The sequence below is a fragment of the Lutra lutra genome, chromosome 3 (genome assembly GCF_902655055.1).
Source record: "Lutra lutra chromosome 3, mLutLut1.2, whole genome shotgun sequence".
Classification (NCBI taxonomy): domain Eukaryota; kingdom Metazoa; phylum Chordata; class Mammalia; order Carnivora; family Mustelidae; genus Lutra; species Lutra lutra.
Window position 1 is genome coordinate 110732851 of NC_062280.1, and position 20442 is coordinate 110753292.

A 20442-nucleotide genomic window follows, 5' to 3' on the forward strand; every position below is an offset into this window, starting at 1 on the left:
ATCAATTTATCCAGTCTGCAAGGAATAAAGTGAATTAAGTGTTTCTTTTTTCTCAACAAAAGTAGGTCAATCTTCCTTGTCTAGAGGCTACTGAACTGAGCAGATCATACACCAAGAGCAAGAACTAATCTCTATGGATGCAGGTTGAGTTAGGAGAATAAACTTAAATAATGTTTAAAAAAATTGACTTTATTTTCCTCCAAAATAATTTCTGTGCTAAATAGAAATGCATGCATGTTAATAAATACCTTTTCATCTGCTGATTCATTCCTGGTTTCCTAGTTGGGTCCATGGGTCCTAAACATCAAAATTAAATCCATAATTTTCATTAATAAAGGACTCATGTTTTCAGATTAAGTTTAATTTGACAGCATACCTTTATCTCAGTGGTTTTTGCCAATACTGGGTTCTTTTTGGAAATAATGAGAGATCTCCACATGGTAGTCTCTGGGGAAGTGATTTGGCTCTCCATGACAAGAGAGAAAGTCAATGAGTGGAGTCAATCGAACAGGAAGTAGTCAGAGACTCAGCTTAACAGGGTATTAATCAGAAAGCATTTTTCCCTTCATGCTAGCTTATGATGATGCTGTGGTAACTTGTGGATTTATCATATTTTAATACCACACTCTCTCTCTCTCTCTCTCTTTTTTTTTTTACCCTTCACTATTTTTCTTTCTATTCATGTTGACTACATGCAGAATTCTTATACAATGTGCTTCTCATTATAATATGACATTTTAGTTACTGGTACTTCTTTAGTTGATAGGACAAAAATCAAATTAGGGACAGTGAAACAGGATAAATTAAAGAGGAAAAATTAAATACTCTTGTCTGTGTCAAGCAAGAAGTGGTTTTGTAAAATGAAAAAGATAGAACTAAAGAAATATAAAAATATGGGAAGGAAAAAATAGACAAGAGAAGGCAGTCATTTGATGTTGGTTCAAAGAAGTGAATTAGTATGCTTGTTACAGGGGCAGTTAAACACAATGAAGCTTGAAATAGACCATGATCCCTACAGCTAAAATGCAACCACGCATTCCTGTCCCCCTTAACCACAGAAACCAATAATGTTTCCCACGTTAGACTTAATAGCACTCTTAGTACATTTAAATAATCAAAACTCATGTAGCACTTATTTGAAGAGAGATAATCATAAAAAGCTGATACAGATATTGTTGATATTGGAGTTATTTGCCAAAAATTGATATGGAGTTTTCCTATCACCTCTGCAACAAGTGTTGTTAATGAAGCTTGGCATATATGGAGACAAAATTTCTCTATTAAAAAGAAAAAACATGGCATTACAAATACTATATCAGCCAGTATTGCAGATGCAAGGGAATTTGATGTTCTTGCTCTTACTATAGTATCTCTGCAGTGGTGGTGAGATTCTGGACCATAGGTACTATTTCACACATCATGTCTTCACATTTAGAGCACATCAAAGTCATCAAAATCTTCACTGTTGCTCATTAGGCATCACAGACATCATGAATTAGGCACATCACTCTTTTCTCTGAGTCAAATTTAACCCTTCAAGTTTTGATAACAGGGCAGATACTATCAACTGATTGGATATGGTAGTGAGATAAACTGTTTTTGCTACTTTGAGCCTACAGTAATGACTCCTTGAGGTCAAGCACTGTTGTCTCCAAGCCTTATGTTAAGCTTACCAGCAGTGGTAGTGGTGATGATCATGACAATGATCCTGCTGCTGATGATAATAGCACAATTCATTCAACATCTGTTTTATAATAGGTATTAAGATAAGATGAAAGAATTACAAAAATAATATGATTTTCCCTTATGGAATTTATGGATCTTATTAAACAGAAATAATATATATGCATTTTGATTTTTTAAAATATTACAAGGCAATATTTTTCAAGTTACCAGAGACAGAATCTCAAATACCTACTATAAGACACATAATCCTAGTTTAAGAAATCATCTAACAGTACCTTGAAATAAATATACAAATTCCTAGAAAGTCAAAACTACCAAAACTTACACATGAAGATATAGAAAATCTAACTTGAAATACAAGTAATATCAAATTGGCAATTTTCAAATCTCTCAGAACTGCATGGCTTTATTGGCAATTTCTAGCAAATTGCAAGGTAAATTAATACCAGTTCTTCAGAAATGCTTCCAAAGAATAGAAAAAGAGGTCTTACTTCCCAACTCAGTCTATGAATGAGTATTAGTATTATTCTGATATCAATACCAGAGAAAGCTATAACAAGAAAAAAAAAAAAACTATCAACAGATATTTCTTATGAATAGAAATGCAAAAATCCTCCACAAAATATTAACAACCATAATTCAGGCAACATATTAAAATATGCAAGTAATCAAATAAGATTTATTCTAAGTATTTAAGCTTGATTTAACATCTAAATAATGAATCATTATCACAAACTATATTAATATTTAAGAACAAGTTTAGAACCACAATCAATAAAGAAGGAAAAGCATTTGACAAAATTTGACACTCAACAAACTGAAAACTCTCTCTACGTGATAAAAGGCATTTTTGGAAAATATACAGGTAATATTATACTTAGTGGTCAAAGTATGAGGATTTTCTCTATAGCTGTCCATTCTCAATACTTTTGTTCAACATCACACTGGAGGTTCTATCCAGAGCAATTAGGCAAGAAAAAAAAATTCAGATTAGAAATAAACAAGCAAATTCTCTATTCTCAAATGGCATGATCTGTATAAAGAAAATTCCTTTTAAAAATCTTTTAAAAAACTAATAGAACCAACAAATGAGTTCAGAATGGTGGCAAAATACAAGATAAGCAGAAGACTCTTAAAAACAGAAGAAAACAAAATCACCAAATTTTATCAATTCGAAGTTGTCAATGTATGTAAATACATACACACACACACACACACACACACACACATTTATTATGATTAAATAGAGTTAACCTGGGGGATTCAATATTAGTTTAATATTAACTACTCAAATAATTTACAAGTTACCAAATTAAGAGACTTAAAGAAAAAAAAACATTATTTTCATATAAGAAGAAAATAACTTGACAAAATTCAACAGACATCTAAGAACCACCCCCCCAAAAAAAAACACAAACAAACAAACTATGAATAGCAAGGATCTTTCTCAACCTGATTTTTTTTAAGTGTCAAGTAAAATCATGATTTTCTACTTAGGTCAGGGATAAGGCAAAAATCTGTATTTTTGCCTCTTTATTTCAACATTAGCAGTTCTAGTCAGTTTAATAAGGTGTGACAAAAGAGAAAAAGCATTCAGATAGAAAAACAAGAACTGAAACTCTATTCACAGATGACAGATTGTCCAAGTAGAAAATACCAAGGAATTTATCAAAAAACTACTAGATATAATAAGTAAGTTTAAGGGTACCTGGGTGGCTCCATTGGTTAAGTGTCTGATGTTTGGCTCAGGTCATGATCCCAGGGTCCTGGGATGGAGCCTGTACTGGGCTCCCTGCTCAGCAAGGAATCTGCTTCTCCCTCTGCCCCTCCCCATGGCTTGTGCTCTCTTTTACTCTCTCTCTCTCTCTTTCTCTGACTGAAATAAATAAATAAATAAATCTTTAAAAAAAAATAAGTGAAATTAGCAGATGCATGAGTTCCCTGTGTTGCATAACAATTTTTCTCAAAGTTAGTAGCTTAAAAAATAAATTACACCACAATTTACTTTAGATCAGGAGCACAGGGATGGTTTAATGGGGTTTTCTGTGTAGGGTTTCACATGGAGGCAAAGAGTCATCAGTGCTGGATTCTCATCTAGGGAAATATCCATTTCCCTGTTCGTGTGATTGTTCACATTCCATTTCTGTCAGTTGAAAGATTTGTGGCAGTTTTCTTCTTCCAAACTAGCAAAGGAGAGAGAGACTAAGGTGAGTCAGCTGGCAAAAAACAATCTTAAATAATAAACATAATCTCGGGAGTGACACCCATCATTTTTAACATACCCTATTGTTTAAAAGCAAGTCATAGGTCCCACCCATGCCAGAAAATGGAGTCAACTCAAGAATCTTTAAAATGACAACTTATGAAAGGAACTAATTTCTTGAAATATGCAACATCTTCTTTGAATCTTTGTCTTCTCAAGAATCTCTCCTGACTTACTGCAGATGATGGCGAAGAGTAAGAATCTGGGTGTCCTGAAGCCTTTTGGGCTCAGATGAAGGGCACCTCCTGCTTGAAAGAAAAGATCTGCTAGTTGCTAAAGCTTCTGGGCTTCAAGTACACCTTCATTAATGACTTTGACTGCTACCTGACTGAAATTGGTGATTTATGTGCCGGTACAAACATCTGCCCGGTACCCTTTACCTTTAAATGGTAGAGGATGGTGCCTATGCCACAGGTCTAGCACTGCCAGCCCTGCCTCAGAGTAAATGGTGCATCAATCACTATTCAACCGTGTTCTAAGTTACTGTCTATTTGGAAGGCTCCATACTCTTTCTTTCCCCATCCACCTTTGTTACTCTGTATCTGGAGGGTGGCAAACGCCTCTAGCTTGAACCCCTTGGAAAACTGTCTTCAGCTGAGAAGTGGTTACTCAGTATCCATTAAAGTTGTAGTTGTTCTAAACACAAACACACACACACACACAATCTCAAGAGCCTTTAAAATTACAATTTACAAAATAAGCTAAAAAGATATGAATAAACTGAGCAGCCTTGCATCTATATTAAAGTCATTGAATTTATAATTAAATCTTTCCCCCAAAGAAAACTCCAGGACCAAATAGAATCACTGGAGAAAACTACCAAATATTTAAGAAAGAAATAATGCTCATCTTAAACAAATTCTTTCAGAAAATACAGAAAAAGATAACATTTTCCAACATTTTATGAGGCCAGTATAAATAGAATACTAAAATCAGAAAATAATAAGATAAGAAAACTTCAGGCCAATATTCTTCATTAATATGGATGCAAAATAATCTTAACAAAATATTGAAAACATTTACAAAAGTGATAATGCATAATAATCATGCTGAACTTACCCCAAGAAAGAGTTCAAATTTCAAAAATAAAATAATTTAATATAAGCAAACTTAAAAAAAAAATCATGAGTATCTCAATAGGTATAAAAAACACAAGAACCACAACATGACAAAAAGCTTCAGCAAGTTAGGAATAGAAGACAATTTCCTTAATGGGATAAAAGGCATGTACAGAAACTTCCATCTGACTTCATACTCAATAAGTGAAACATTAAATATCTTGCCTTAAAGACCGAATAAGAGTAAGAATATCTGCTGTTACCACTTTTATTTCACAGTTTTGCTAAAGGTTCTACTGTAATAAGGTACACAGTAGAAATAAAAGGCATAAAGATCAAAGAAGAAAAATTGTCTTTATTTTCATATGACTTGATTGTGCTCATAAAAATCCAAAAGAATGGGGCGCCTGGCTGGCTCAGTGGGTTAAAGCCTCTGCCTTTGGCTCAGGTCATGATCTCAGGGTCCTGGGATCAAGCCCCACATCGGGCTCCCAGCTCCATGGGGAGTCTGCTTCCTCCTCTCTCTCTCTCTCTGCCTGCTTCTCTGCCTACTTGTGATCTGTCTGTCAAATAAATAAATAAAATCTTAAAAAAAAAATCCAAAAGAAGTTGGCAAATAACCAATAGAACTAATTTAATGTAGCAAGATCATAGGATACAGTGATAATAAAAAAACATCAACTGCATTTCTAAATATTTGCAACAATGTTTTAGAAAATGAAATTACATTTATTTTTAAAAAACATAAGAAACATTAAGTATTGAGGAATAATTCTAATGAAACTCTACCAGGCCTCTACATTAAAAACTATGAAAGATTGCTGAGAGAAATTTTAAAAGGGCTTAAATTTCTCTTGACAACGTTTCATAGGTATATATGAATACAGAAAAAGAGAAAGTCTTCTGATCTTTAAACATGGCATAGATATACACTATATATGAAACATGGCGTATATATGTGTGTGTGTGTGCATGCATGCACATATGTATGTATATGCATATACATATATATATATATACACACACATATAGTTAAAATGCCTATTCTTTCTAGAAAATATGGCTCAGTTGTAAAATCTATATGGAACTACAAAGAATCTACAATAGCTAAAATGTTCTTGAAAGGAGCAAATTTGGAGGACTATACTTCCTGAATTCAAATTTGACCTTAAAGTCACAACAGTCTAGACAGCAAGGTATTTTAGAGAACAACTAGATTAAGAGAAGAGAATAGAGTCCAGAAATAGGTAACCCAAGATCCATCATCAAAACTCATGAAACTGAACAGTGAAGGTGGCCACAATATATCATATGTAATTGATATCTCAGTACAATAAAAGGAAAAATTAAAGTGAGAAATAATGAGTTCCTGAGGTAGGTCAGTTATTATTCTATTTAGTACTTTGATTTCAGTGACTATTTTGTAATTTTATTTCTATTACTTCCACAACCAGTAACCCTACTTGAAGTCTATCCCAACTTAACCTCCATAGTCATCTTCTCAAAAACATTCCCATGTCTTCTCCTGGCCTTAGAATGAATCACAAATCAGTGGGAAACAGGATTTCTTGATCTAGATGTATGACTCTCTTTCCAATCACCCCACCCCACCCGTTTCATTTACTGTATACTTGTATATACTTAGAGTCAACTCCTTGATTTTATTGCTCTATTCTGTGCTGCCCCACTTTCTCACTCCCCTCAATCTGCGTTATCAGTGTCAATTCCGTTCTTTTTCCCCAGCACAGTGCCCAGAACCTAATAAATGGGTCCTCAATGTAAAACTATCTGCCAGACAAAGCAGATCCTGGGATATAGATGAATTCTGATGTTGTATCTTCTGATCCCTTCTATCATGTCCTACATTAGTGTTACATACACTGGCAACAAAACTGAGCAGATCCAAGTTTGTACCTGCCTGGTTCCCTTTTTTTTTTTTTTTAACCTTTTTAGTTCTGAGCATTTGTGGTATGAAACCCAGCCTTTGTTTCCACTGATAAAACAATATTCCACTGTTAATTAACAGTGCCTACTTATTTCTCAATTTCCCTCTAAACATCTGGAAATTGGTTCCCAGGATAGAAGTATAGAGCAGAGAGTTAGAGGGAAAACAGTAAAATAGGGCTTTTCTTCAATTTATAATTATAGAAAAGTACTAAGACATGAGATACATTTCAGCTGCATGAAATTCTTTTTTCCTGCCAGAAATTCCCTCACTAAAATTTTACCCTTTGCTACCTATGTCAAACTGCTTTCCAAATCTCATCTCAGATGCCTCCTCTTCCAAGGAGGCTTTTTAAAATTACTATTATTATTTTAATTTCTCTAGATTAGATTGGGTGCCCTTCACAGTCACAAAGCTGTGCCTTATGATCAGAGTTTCATCTCATTCCATAATAATTGCTTCCTTGTCTACCTTCCTCACTGAACTATGAAGTTCTCCAGAGCCTGGATGCTGCCTTCTTCATCGCTGCATTCCACTGCCCAGCACAGAGCCTGGCGCATAAGGGACTCAATAAAACTGTGTACCAAGTTAGTATTTGAAAGAGTAATGATTACACACTGTCTGATTGCTACGACAATATTTTCACACACTTTCTGGGAGTTTTAATACAAATCAGGCTTGGGTAATCACTGGCATACCTAACACTCAGAGAAAGATTTTACAAAACAGCCGTGATACACATATCCAAAAAAGGAGCTATCTAGGAAAAGCATTTTCTCACTTGTAAGATTTTCAGGGTCATCCTATAAGTCAATTTATATGCATTTCTAATTAAGTTTTCTAATAAAAAGTAGATGATTTTTGAGCTTCCACTCTTATTTTTAAATGCATCCATTGCTTTAATATCTTGAGATGGCCCTCCTATGTAATCCCAGGTAATGCAATGATCTATTGCTTCTAGTTATGATGTTCAAATATGTAATTACAAATATTGAAAAAGAAATAAAACTCTGAATGCCACACTATATTTATTTCAAATTCCCCTGTTTGTCTCATTTCAAGGATTATACTGCTTAAAGGCTCATAAATAGTCTTTCCTCATTTCCTCTGCTAAGATCTGAGAGGTAAGGGTTTGATTTGTACTTCTTGAGACCCGAATTTCTTCCAGTACCATTTCAATACATGTGTTCTTCTTAATTTGTTCTTCTTTGTATATTTAAGCTTTCTGACTAATGTGAATTTGCCGTCCATATATCCAGCCACTTTGCTCTGTCAGAGAGAAAGCCAGGAATATTGAATGTGCTTCACAGGATAAACATTTAGGAAATATTGTTTGCATAAAACTTTATTTTATGATGGGGATGCACAGATTTTATTTTCTTCTTTCTTTAGTTCCCCCCACCCCCGGACTCATCTGCAAAACTTCCTATTGAAAATCCAGTTAAAGAGAAATAGAAATGAATGCAAATAAACATGGGGATTGCTATAACAAAAATATCATAGACTTATAAATCATGGAGATTTATTTCTCACAGTTTTTTTTAAAGATTTGTTATTTATTTATTTTATTTGAGAGAGAGAGAGAGAGAGAGAGAGAAGGGGAATGGGGAGGGGCAGAGGGAGAGAATCTTAAGCAGGCTTTTTCCCCAGCATGGAGCCTAATGGAGGGCTCCATCTCAAGACACTGAGATCATAACCAGAGGCAAAACTAAGAGATGCTAAACTGACTGAGCCACCCAGGTGCTCCCTATTTCTTACAGTTGTGGAGCTTGGAGAGCCTGGACATCCAAGATCAAGGCCTAGGTAGGTTCAGTGTTTAGTGAAGATCTGCTTCCTAAATTGGTAGATGGCAGCTTTTTCCACATAACCTGACATAGCCTAAGGAACAAGGGAGTTCTCTGAGGTTTCTTTTATAAAGGCACTAACCTCATCATGAGGGCACCATTCTCATGAATGAATCACCGTCCAAAGCATTCACCTCCAAATATTATCACTTTGGGGATTGGGTTTCAACATAGGAATTTGAGGGGAAAACAAAAACATTAGTCTATAGCAACTGGTAACTGAGTATATGTTGATCCAGAATCAAACTTGCTAATTTTGCAAGATGTTTCATACTTGGTTGTCATCATCCAATCAGTAAATTATATACTGAAAATAACCAATAATTGATAAGGTATAAGGCAATTTTTGTTGATTTATTTTGTTTTGCTTTTGCCACACTCAGCTTTATTTGAAAATTTTATGTAAAACAATATATCTATTAAAAACTTAAGATTGGCAAAAAGATGTATTTTTCTGTAAAATATCTATAAATCTGCCACATATAATCACTATCTGTGCTATACTATAGAATATTTCATATGTATATATATGGTATTACATTATATGTATAAACTACTTTTTAATCAATTAAATTTGGGAATTTTTATGTGTCATTAAAATATTCCACTGAAGTATAGATAAAGTTTCAGAGTATAAGTGAGGTTCAGTGGGGTAGAGTCTAGAACCAATGACCAAGAAAGAATTCTTGAGACATCTTTGGTGTAAATTGGTGGTTTATTAAAACAGTGACAGGACCCCTGGGAAGAAAGAGGTGTTGCACTGGGGTTGTGAGGGGTGGCTGGTAATATACTATGGGTTTGGAGGAGGTAAGGAAAAAGGAAGGTTTCAAAAGAACTTTCATATGCTAAAGAGGACCTATGGGATTCCTAAGGAACGGAAAGATAGTTGGGAGCTTCCTGGAGGAATGTCACATTCCTCCTATCACAGGTCCTTGGCAATGAGCTTTAGGTTTAGAAGAAATATAACTTTATTTTCATTTCCTTCTGCCTCAGCCTCCTTCAATTTTATGGAGGGGAAGATGGTGTTAGGGCTTCAGGAACTGAGTTATGGGTCTTTGGAAGTAAGGTTGTTGATAAGAAAGCTTCTTCCTTGTAAATCACTAGGACATTTGTAAACTGAGGGCCACTCAAGTTTTGCAGGATTGTGATCTCTACGAGTTAACTATTTGATTTTCCTTTAAGGCAGCCAGGAATGCCTGAGGAGTGTCACTTATATCCCATGGGGTGCATGGGGAGTTGTGGGGTGTCATCTTCTGCTTTGTCCTCAGCTTGCCTTCTGTTCCCTCATCAGTATCACTATTTGGCATTTAGATTTTTTTTAATAAACAAGTACACACATCTATCTTGTTTTGTAGTAATGCCATAGTATATATTCTGAGATATGAAATTTGCACATCACAGATTAAGAACACATTAAAGATTTTTGATACACACTTATAAATGGATTTCAAGAACTAATATGGCTGCCTCTGGTCTGACTGTTTTTATTTAAGTTTATGACTCAATTCTTGCCTGTCCTGGTAATTGCTTCTGAAGAGCATGAAATTTCAATAAGAAGGTATCATGAGGGTGACTCAGAACATTAAGCGTCTGCCTTCAGCTAAGGTCATGATCCTTGGGGTTCTGGGTTAGAGCCCCACATTGGGCTTTCTGCTTAGTGGGAAGCCTGCTGTTTCTTCCTCTCCTTCTGCTGTTCTCCCTGCTTGTATTCTCTCATTCTACCAAAGAAGTAAATAAATAAAATCTTAAAGAAAATAAAAGAAAAGAAAGAAGGCATCATGACTCACTTTTTACCCTTATTCATTTGAATCCTGTTGTAGGATATCAGAAAGCTACTGACAATAGCCTTGGCTCAAGTGGTTTACAAGGACCACATTGTACTTCAGGGGACAGCATTGGTACTGGATGTACTAGACAGTGCAGTGGTAAGGATGCAGACAGGCCCAAGTTCTCATAGATGTAATATTTATAACGATGTAACTTAAGTTCTGGGACAGTTAGAGTCCCAATTCATGAAACAGAAATCCATCCCTCATTTATTGATCCATTCATTCCCTCAAACATTTATTCAAAAATATGTGTTAAGTGGCTTGTAGTTTCCAGGCACTATTGTAGTAGTGGGAAAACACTCAAATGCCTTGCACTCATGGAAGTTACACTGCATGGGGAGAGATAAACAAAAAAAGATAAACAAATAAAAAATAGTATGCCATGAAGCAAAATTTAAGAGTGAAGAGGTAACAAGACCCAGGGTACTTTTATCCATGGTGTTGAGGTAAGGTAGTTCTGAAGGGTAGGAGCTACATCAATGGAGTAAGGAATTGAGGCCATAGGCCTATCCAGAGTATCTGACATGCCCACCTCTGGATTTCAATTTTGCTTTAGTTTTGGTTGCCTAAGAAAAAGCTCTTGGAGAAAAATGACATTCACTCATACTACAGGCCTTATGAGAGGCTCAGCTTAAACTGGCTGAATTTTCTCTCTAGCCATTTATTTTTCTTTCTCTGTTGGTGCCTCCAGTTTCTGAGCAAGAAAGTAAATGAGCTAAATGGAGAAAATATTCTCCTTTAAAATATATTAGAAAGTAAGATATCAGGATTCAGTACAGACCAATGGACTCTAGACACAGAAGGCAGGAGAGGGTGGAATTAGGGTCTAAAGCTTGTTCCTTGGAACTGGATTTGTTCACCGATGAGGATAAGGCCAAGACAAAGTGATCTCTCCTTTCCTAACATTATTTCTGTTATTTACAGAATGGTGTCAATAACTGCCCCTTTTCATGGTTGCTGTGGAGATTAAATAAAATACTGAGCGCTGACACATGGTGAATGATAAAAGATAGTTAGCTCCTGTTATTGTTGTTATGAATAAATTGGCCTAAGTCTGTATTTCTCATTGTAATGCCTCCCGAGTTCCTTTTTAGTCATGTGAAGGATGGGCTTGGAGGCCTTGGACGCCGTCCAGAGCAACCACCTTATTTTGCCTTTGAGAACACTGGTTCACAGGGGATGGCCATGGCCCGTTGAGGGCCTAAAGGTCTCCTTCTTCTTGCCGCAGCTACCAGAGATTATCACATTCCTAGGTCCCTTATCTGTTGTAATTAGGCCTTCATTTGGTATTCCTACCTAACAACTCCCAAAATGTTAAATGCTTAATTTCTAGTTAAAACACTGCAGTTTGCTCAAGCTGACAGCTTCACCTCTGCATATGGTTTCTGTCAGGATTCTTAAGAATTTCTTTCTTGCTGCCTTTTGATCCTAATTATGGCCAGCTGTAAACTAATTAACCTCTCCAGGTGTCTCCCAGGAGGTTAGAGTGCCCGGCAGCCTGGGCAACAGCAACACTGCAGCTGAGGATAAATGATAACACAGCATATTGATTCGCAGGCCTGCGAACCACATGGTAATTTCCTCACAGTCTCCTTGCTGGCTGAGATAACAAAAGCAATCAGGAGAAAGGCTTTTGTGATGGGGAAGGGTTTAAATGTTCTTATTGTTTTAACTTTTTTCCACAGGTTAATGTCTAACCAGAGAAAACTGAATGAATGAAAGAATTAATTGATAAATGAGTGAATGAATGAATATAGGTGAGTGAATAAAACAATGCACAGCCATGGCATAAAATGAAGTAATCAACTCAAAGATACTGGTTTTGTGTTGTCCACCATGTTGCAAGAGTTTTGCTTGGTCCTGGGTGCTCCGTGCTGGGAGGAGGAATATAAGGATTTTAAGGATGTACTGCAACCCTCAAGGAATGTGAAATCTAATTAGTGGGATAAGCGAATTATTCCTCTTAAAACTTCCACATTTGTATTTTAAGATTTCCTTTGGGTTTTATGTTTTGTATTTAATCTCTCTCTCTCAATCTCTGCGTGTCTCTTCTCTCTCCCTCTCTCTATATATATACTAAAATATATTGTAATATATATTTATACAGATATATTAACTTCTTCTTTTTTAATATGTATTTCTCCCCTACCAGCTATTTCTAGGAAAAGCCATGTCTTTTGCAACATTGTATCTCCAGTGAATTTACTGGTATATGTTCCATAAGAGGTACTTGATTTGAATCACTGATTAAAGAACAAAAACAAAATATTCCTCTCTGCTGAATATAAGACATGAAAATGAAATTTCAGGGTTATTAGAATGAGAAGCATCTTGGGACAAACTCCCAAAGAATAAGAGTCTAACTACATTTCTGTCTTTGAGGAAATAAGAATATCATTTTTGCCCTCAGTTTCCATGGTATTTAAATCTAGGGCATGTCCTCCTTGTCCCTTTCCCATCTTGGAAGAATGAGGAAATTGAAGGGATGATTTAGAAAGTTCTTACTTCAGCAAGCCCCACATTCCCACAAATATCACTTAATCTTTCTGTGTGCAACATGAGACAAATATAAGCCCAGATGACTTACATGAGTCCTGGAAAATCACTAGGCTACATGGCAAATAAACTTCTTGAATTTAATCTTCCTTGTGGTATTCAGAAACTAGAACCTATAATAGTGTATAACTGTTAGTTAAACTTTAACAAATAATGAGAATTTTGTTTTGTTTTGTTTTGTTTTTTGTTTTGGGCATATTGGCTCTATATTAGCTTGGTTATGCATATTATTTCAAAAGAACTTTTCATATGAAAAGGTCATTAAGAAGATTTTAATCTTGTGATTCATTTTTATAAAGCTAGCCTTTCAGGCTCACTCTCTTAGATATGTTCTATAAAACTGATGTCACCAAATGCCTTAACTGTAGACAGTCCCTGACTAATTGTATGAAATACCTACTAAAATACAGAAATATTATTTTTATACATATATACACATACATATATATCAAAATGGATAGTAAAGTATATAGATAATTCATTATATGCATTTTAAAGGAATACAAACCACCTAGCAGAGTTAACAATTCCTCATTACTCCTCAATGTTTATCTATCACTATTTAATGATTCTGCATCAGGATTCCTTTCCAGGCTGATTCTAAGACACATTTTCACACTCAGCAGTTCCCCAAAAAACTAGGTTTCCTAAGAACACAGATCTTCAGGATGTTATTAAATATGTACCAAATCAGTTTAAGACATGCTGGATTAGAGAAATTTAAACATATCTGTTTTCTGTCATACTATCGGATCTTTAGTGTGATTATTGGTATTGCATATTGCATATCCTCATAAAGAGTGTAATTTCCACTTATTTGACCAGTATTCTCTCTTCCCTTGGCATACCTTGTAGCATTTATCATTCTCAGAAAAAAAAAAAAAAAAGGCAACAAAAAAAGCTCTAAAGGGGGAAAGTCTGTCCCAAATACCCCTACAGTGTTCAGGTTATTCGAAGGTCTAATATTCTAATTCAAATAGACAATTTATTTTGTGCAACTTCCCTTTCTTCTGTCTAGTTAAGAAGATGACAGTGACACTCCTATTCATTGCCTTCCTTATCATGAGCATGGTGAATTTTAATGTCACTCCCTGCATGAAGAACTACATCTTATTTAAATCTCTTGCAATTCTTAGGAGAAACCTTTTGACCTGTTCCTTCCCTGTGACTTCACTAAACTATGTAATTTCTCAGAATTCCTTAGTTGTCTTCTTCTTCTTCACTTTTGCCGTCTTTTTCTTCTTCCTCTTCCTTCCTTTCTCTTCTTCCTCCTCCCTCTCCTCCTTCTCCCTCTTCTTTTCCATGGGAAGAAGAGTGAAGAAGACAGAAGGATGGGGCATCTGCATCAGCAGCATCACTTCCCTGTACCTTTTAACCAATTACTTTCACCACACTGTCCTTCTTACACTTAGCCCTTGGCAGTTTACTAAAGCTCTCCCAGACTGATTTGCATATATTGCCTCTGTTGACTCCCTGAGCACTACAATGAGGATTTTGATATTTGATAAAACTTGCTTCCTGGGAAAGGCTACTTTTCACCTAAGGAGGCAAGGAATTAGTAAAATTCCAGACTATATTGGACTTTTTCATATTATAATACAAAACCAACAGCTAATGATTTAACTAATTATTTTTTCTCTATGAAAGATTACTTTCAAGCATTCTCTTATATTTTGCTATCGTGTCAGTTTTTTTTTTAATATCTTACATCTTATGCAACTGGTAGGAAAATGTACTTCTGAGTGATTGTATTAACATAAACAAATGTTTAATAAAGAATAAGTATGGGAAGAAATCTTGGTTTTAATCATTAAAGTTGTTATTAAATGTATAATTATTTGTAGGCATATTACTAATGTCAAGTATTATTAAAAAAATCAGTGACCAAAAGCCTCACAAATATTGTTTTAATATGCACACCTATTTTCTTTAATTAGCATGAATTCATATGCAAATTGTTTTTCAAGTTTTGTTGTTTTACTCTGCTTCTTAGGTTGGGTAAATATCCCCTTTGCTGTCCTTTTTATCTTATTAATTTGCTTAGTAAAACTTTTATATATAAAATGCTAAAATAAAGTTCAGACTATCCTCAAATTTAATTTATTTTGATGCTCAGAAGCACAGTATTTGTTTGTGTTGTGCTCAACCAAAATGATAATTAAATCTCCGATAAAATGATGTCTGTAGATATTCCTCAAATTGAATACAGGACAACTTAGATATAGGGACAAGAAAGGAATTCAAGGACATATTATAATTTTACTGACTTTATATCAAATTTTACTGAACTTAGACTGAGCATGTCTTATGCAAGCAGAGGTCTTAAAAACTTTCTTTGACAGTCCTTTCTATTCATACACCTTATTAAGTGGCGCTGTAATTCTTTGGTTTGCATATCTCTCTGATTCCAGTAGACTGGGCTGCTGGAAGATAGAATCAGACGAAAAGAGATTCTTAGGAAAAGTTTATGGAATGAATATTTAAATAAATGAGGAAGATTTTTAGTTGGAATTTGTAATCAAACATGTCCCTATGAGTCCCCCAAAGTTATCATTACATATATATGGCCCAAATCATCCTGTAGTTGAGTTTTGTATATTTCCTGCTATCAACTCAAGGAATTGTCATAGAAATAAGTGGTTACTTTTCCAAAAATAAGGAATTTCCACATGTATAAGCAAATGTGTATGTGTGTGTAGGTAGATACATATGTAAATATATTCTGTATATATAGTATTTATATATAATTTTGTATATTTTCATATTCTGTGTATTATATATCTATTTATATGCATCTATCTATTATTAAGGGACTATTTTCAATTGAAATAAGGCATAAGGGATAAAAGGAAGTTGGAAGAGAGTAAGAGAAATTCTAAAAACCAAAAACTTAAGAATTGTGCAAAACTACCGGATTTCCAGTCTCACGAGAACTTACCAAAAGACAATTTTCCTACATTAAGTTTCTAGGAATACTTAATATTTCAAATATAAAGACTCACTTGAGCCTCAATATGAACATAAAATCAGACTTCAATTTATTACCTCCAATTAAACTGAAAGAATCAAAATGTAAATGAGTTCAGTGTCTCATATGTCAAAGCCAAAGCCAAAGACATAGCTTCATAGAAAAAGACATTTTGACCGATTAACTCATTTTACTGTGCTTCACATAAATAGGGAAGAACCTGGAAACTGCGGGACCTTGATCAGTTAATATGACTCCATAGTACTGGGTATCAGGCTGTGTCCAGACTAGGTTATTTACACACTTACTTTGTGGTAGTATTCTACAAGGCTTAGTTGAAAACACAAAGAGGATAAAGCTTAATCCTTAAGCTGCTTGAAACTGCAAAGACAATATAGCATGATATAAATATTTAAGAGAAAATATTTGCAAACCATATACGTTATAAGAGATTACTATCCATAAATACAGAGAACTATTAAAACTCAACAACAACAACAAACACAAGCAACCAAATTCAAAAACGGTCAAAGGACTTGAATAGACATTTCTCCAAAGAGGATATATACAAACAGCTAATAAGTACATGAAAAGATGTTCAATATCACTAATCATTAGGGAAATGCAAATCAAAACTACAATGAGATATCTCCTCACAACATTAGGATGGTAAGAATATAGAGAAATTGGAACCCTTGTGCACTGCTGATGGAAATGTAAATTGATACAGCTTCTGTAGAACACATTATGTCAGCTCCTCAAAAAAATAAAAATGGGGTTCCGCTTGGTGGCTCAGTCAGTTAAGCATCCAGCTCTTGGTTGTGGCTCAGATCATCATCTCAGGGGCATGAGATCAAGCCTTGTGTCAATCTCTACTCTCAGTGCAGAGACTGCTTGAGATTCTGTCTTTCCTTCTCCCTTTCTCTGTCCCCCCATCTCTCTCTCTCTCTCTCCCTTCCTTTCTCAAATAAATAAATAAATAAATCTTTAAAAAATAAAAAAATGGAATTACCATATGATGCAGCAATCCTGTTTCTGGGTCTTTACCCAAAGAACTGAAAACAGAGTCTCAAAAAGATATCTGTATATCCTTGTTCAGAGCAGCATTATTCAAAAAAGCTAAAACAGGGAAGCAGCCCAATGTCAACCAAAGGATAAATGGATAAACAAAATGTGATAAATACATACAATGGATTATTATTCAGCCTTTTTAAAAATGGAAAGAAATTCTGACATATGTTACAACATTGATGAAACTTGAGGATATTAAACTGAGTGAAATAAGCCAGTTGCAAAAAAAAAAAACATAGTGTAAGAGTCCACATGTATGAGGTTCTTACAGTAGTCGAAATTATAGAGAAAGAAAGCATAATTGTAATTGCCAGGGACTACAGAAAAGAGATGCAAAGATATTTTTTAACAATTATGGAGTTTCAGTTTTACAAGATGAAAACAGTTTTGTATACGGAGGCTGGTGATGATTGCATAACATTATAAATGTATTTAATATCAACAAACTATACGTTTGAAATGATTAAGATGGTGTATGTTACGTGTATTTTACTGCAATAAAAAATGGCTGTTCCATTTAGCTCAACCCAGTAGTAAGTGTTCAATACATTTTAACAATCATTATTAACACACTACCTAGAAAAACTGATTTTTTCAACAAATAATTAGAATATGAACCAATATCTTTACATAAGCTAAGAGGCAAAGATATTAAATATTTTAAGTATTTACTGACATGAGGCACGTATTAGCTATATCAAATAGTAAGAACACATTCAGCAAGAGCAGCATTTCTAAGCTTTACTGTGCACCTGGATCACTGGGGTATTTCTAGAATGCAGATTCTGACCTTGTAGGGGTGGGTAGAGTTTGGGATTCTGTATTTCAAACCAGTTCCCAGGGGACACCCATTCTGCTCTTATAGGGCCACACTGAACATCAGGAACCAGAGGACACAGAGGAAAGAAGAAAGTTACTCTGAACTATTTGGAAAAAGATGAGCACAACTTGAGGGCAGCCAGACACCCTTTCTTAACCAAACTGGAGGAATAGAAAGGAAAGAGAAAAAGAAGTTAGGCCAGAAAAATCTGGTAGTTCCAGGAGAACTGTCATTTTATTTTATTTTAATTTTTTTTAATGTTTTATTTATTTATTTGACAGTGAGAGAAAGAGAGAGAGAGAAAGGGAGTGCACAGCAGGGGGAGCAGCAGGCAGAGGAAGAGGGAGAAGCAGAACCCCACCAAGCAGGGATCCAGACTCTGGGTTTGATCCCAGAGCCCTGTGATCATGGCCTGAGTGTAAGGCAAACAGTTAAGGACTGAGCCATCCAGGTGCCCTGAGAACTGTCGTTTTAATGACCATGGGCAAACGGAAGAGGATAGATAGCTCATCTTGGGCAGAGTGCATTATGATTAACTGTGTGGGACTTAAGCAAACTCTAGAAGTATAAAACCCAGGTTTTTTGCAGTTTGAGGTTTATTTTTCTAAGGAGGGTGGCTCTTTCAAAGAAAAACAAACTGTACATGTGAGATTTATATATCACATATAAAATTAGAATGAGAAAAACAAATTTACAAAATTTGAAAGCTGTGTATCATGAATATCACAATATAAAAAATAATATAATTCAAAGAGATTAAACTATGTAAATCCTCAACAACTTAATTTTTAACCCACAGCCTTTCCAGTAGCACAGGACACGTGGAAAAGTGTAATGGATAGAGAGTTGAAGTAGACAAATGTCAGCCATTTTAACCTTCTGTGGGCAATGTATCTTACTTTTGCAAATTCTATTGGATATATGGCCATGTTAATACAGAGATAAGTAAAGAGTTTATGCAGATGAGGGTCTGGAAGTTTAAGTTTCATGGCTTAAGGAGATATGTGGTTCAGGTTGGGCTACTGTATTTTGTCCTCCCAGCATGTGCCCCAGTACAGGTAAAGAATGTGTGCTGGGGGACAACTGGAAAAATCAGAGTATTGGGTCTGATGTTTATGGCCATCATGTAAGTGACCAGAAGACAACTCTATAAAATGTGCCAAGAGCATAATTGGAGAAAAACTTCATTGTGGATGGAATATTTAAAAGAGAACAGAGGGAAAGAGCAGATGGACCAAAATGCAAGGTAAAGCGAGTTGGAGAAACTTCAGGAAAAGAGATGATAAGGTGATGCCCAGCATGGAGTTAAATCACCTTGCTTTTTTTTTTTTTTTTTTTTTGTGGGGGGGGCTTTTTTTAAGTGTGAATTTTTTCTACTGATTTTATTTTTAAATAATCTCTACACCTAACATGGGGCTTGAGCTCAAATACCCAAGATCAAGAATCACGTATTTTTCAACTGAACCAGCCAGATGCCTCTCTACTGACTTATTTAATGATTGCATGAAATAATGGAATTGCCAATGTCAAGGAAATTACTGGCAAAATTACTGGCAAAACCAGCTTCTCCAATTATCATGAAAGCTATATAGATATATATGTATCTACAACAATATATATATTGTTCATTCTGTACTTTTTTTACCCCCTAAAAGGCAGACTTTATGTTGAATATGGCTTAACATGATGCCCTTACATAAGATTTGTCAACTATATGTGTGTGTGCCTGTGTATAAAAACAAAATAAAGAAGCACAGGATGGGTAGCCTTCTGTGTTTTAGCTCAGTTTCTTGACTACAGTGTCTAGACACACTGGTTGAGGTGAATCATTATGAGTTGTATCATAAATAATTTGTTACCAGTAATTGTTTAAGTACCAAAGCTTGGGAATAATTTTGCTTTGAATGTGAGAGGTTATTCCTATTGTGATACTATCATTCACCTGCATTAAAATATAGTGACTTTAATGAAGAAGAAAGAGTTGAATTTAGAAATACCGTGCCTAACTCTTTAAGTATAACTCTGGGTAGATCATATGAGCTAACTGAGCACATGAACATAATTCCTTACATGCTCAATCACACAGAAGCAGAATGCTCCGACCATTTTCCAGAAACTTAGGGGATTTAGAAACTGAGTTTGGAAAACCAACCAAAAAATTTGGGAGATATTTTTAAAATGAGAACATACCATACAGAGCTTATCAATTTTTAAAAAGCTGTCATACTTCAGTCCTTTACATCTCTGACTTTCTCAGGCTTTCAAAGGGAATCATCTCAAGTACTATTCCGGTCAAACCTGAGGTTGCTAGATGATGTCTCCAAGAGTCATCAGAGTCTAAATGACTTTTTTCTGTCCCACCTCACTTCTGTTAACATTTCCTTAGGGACTTGAGTGTTGAT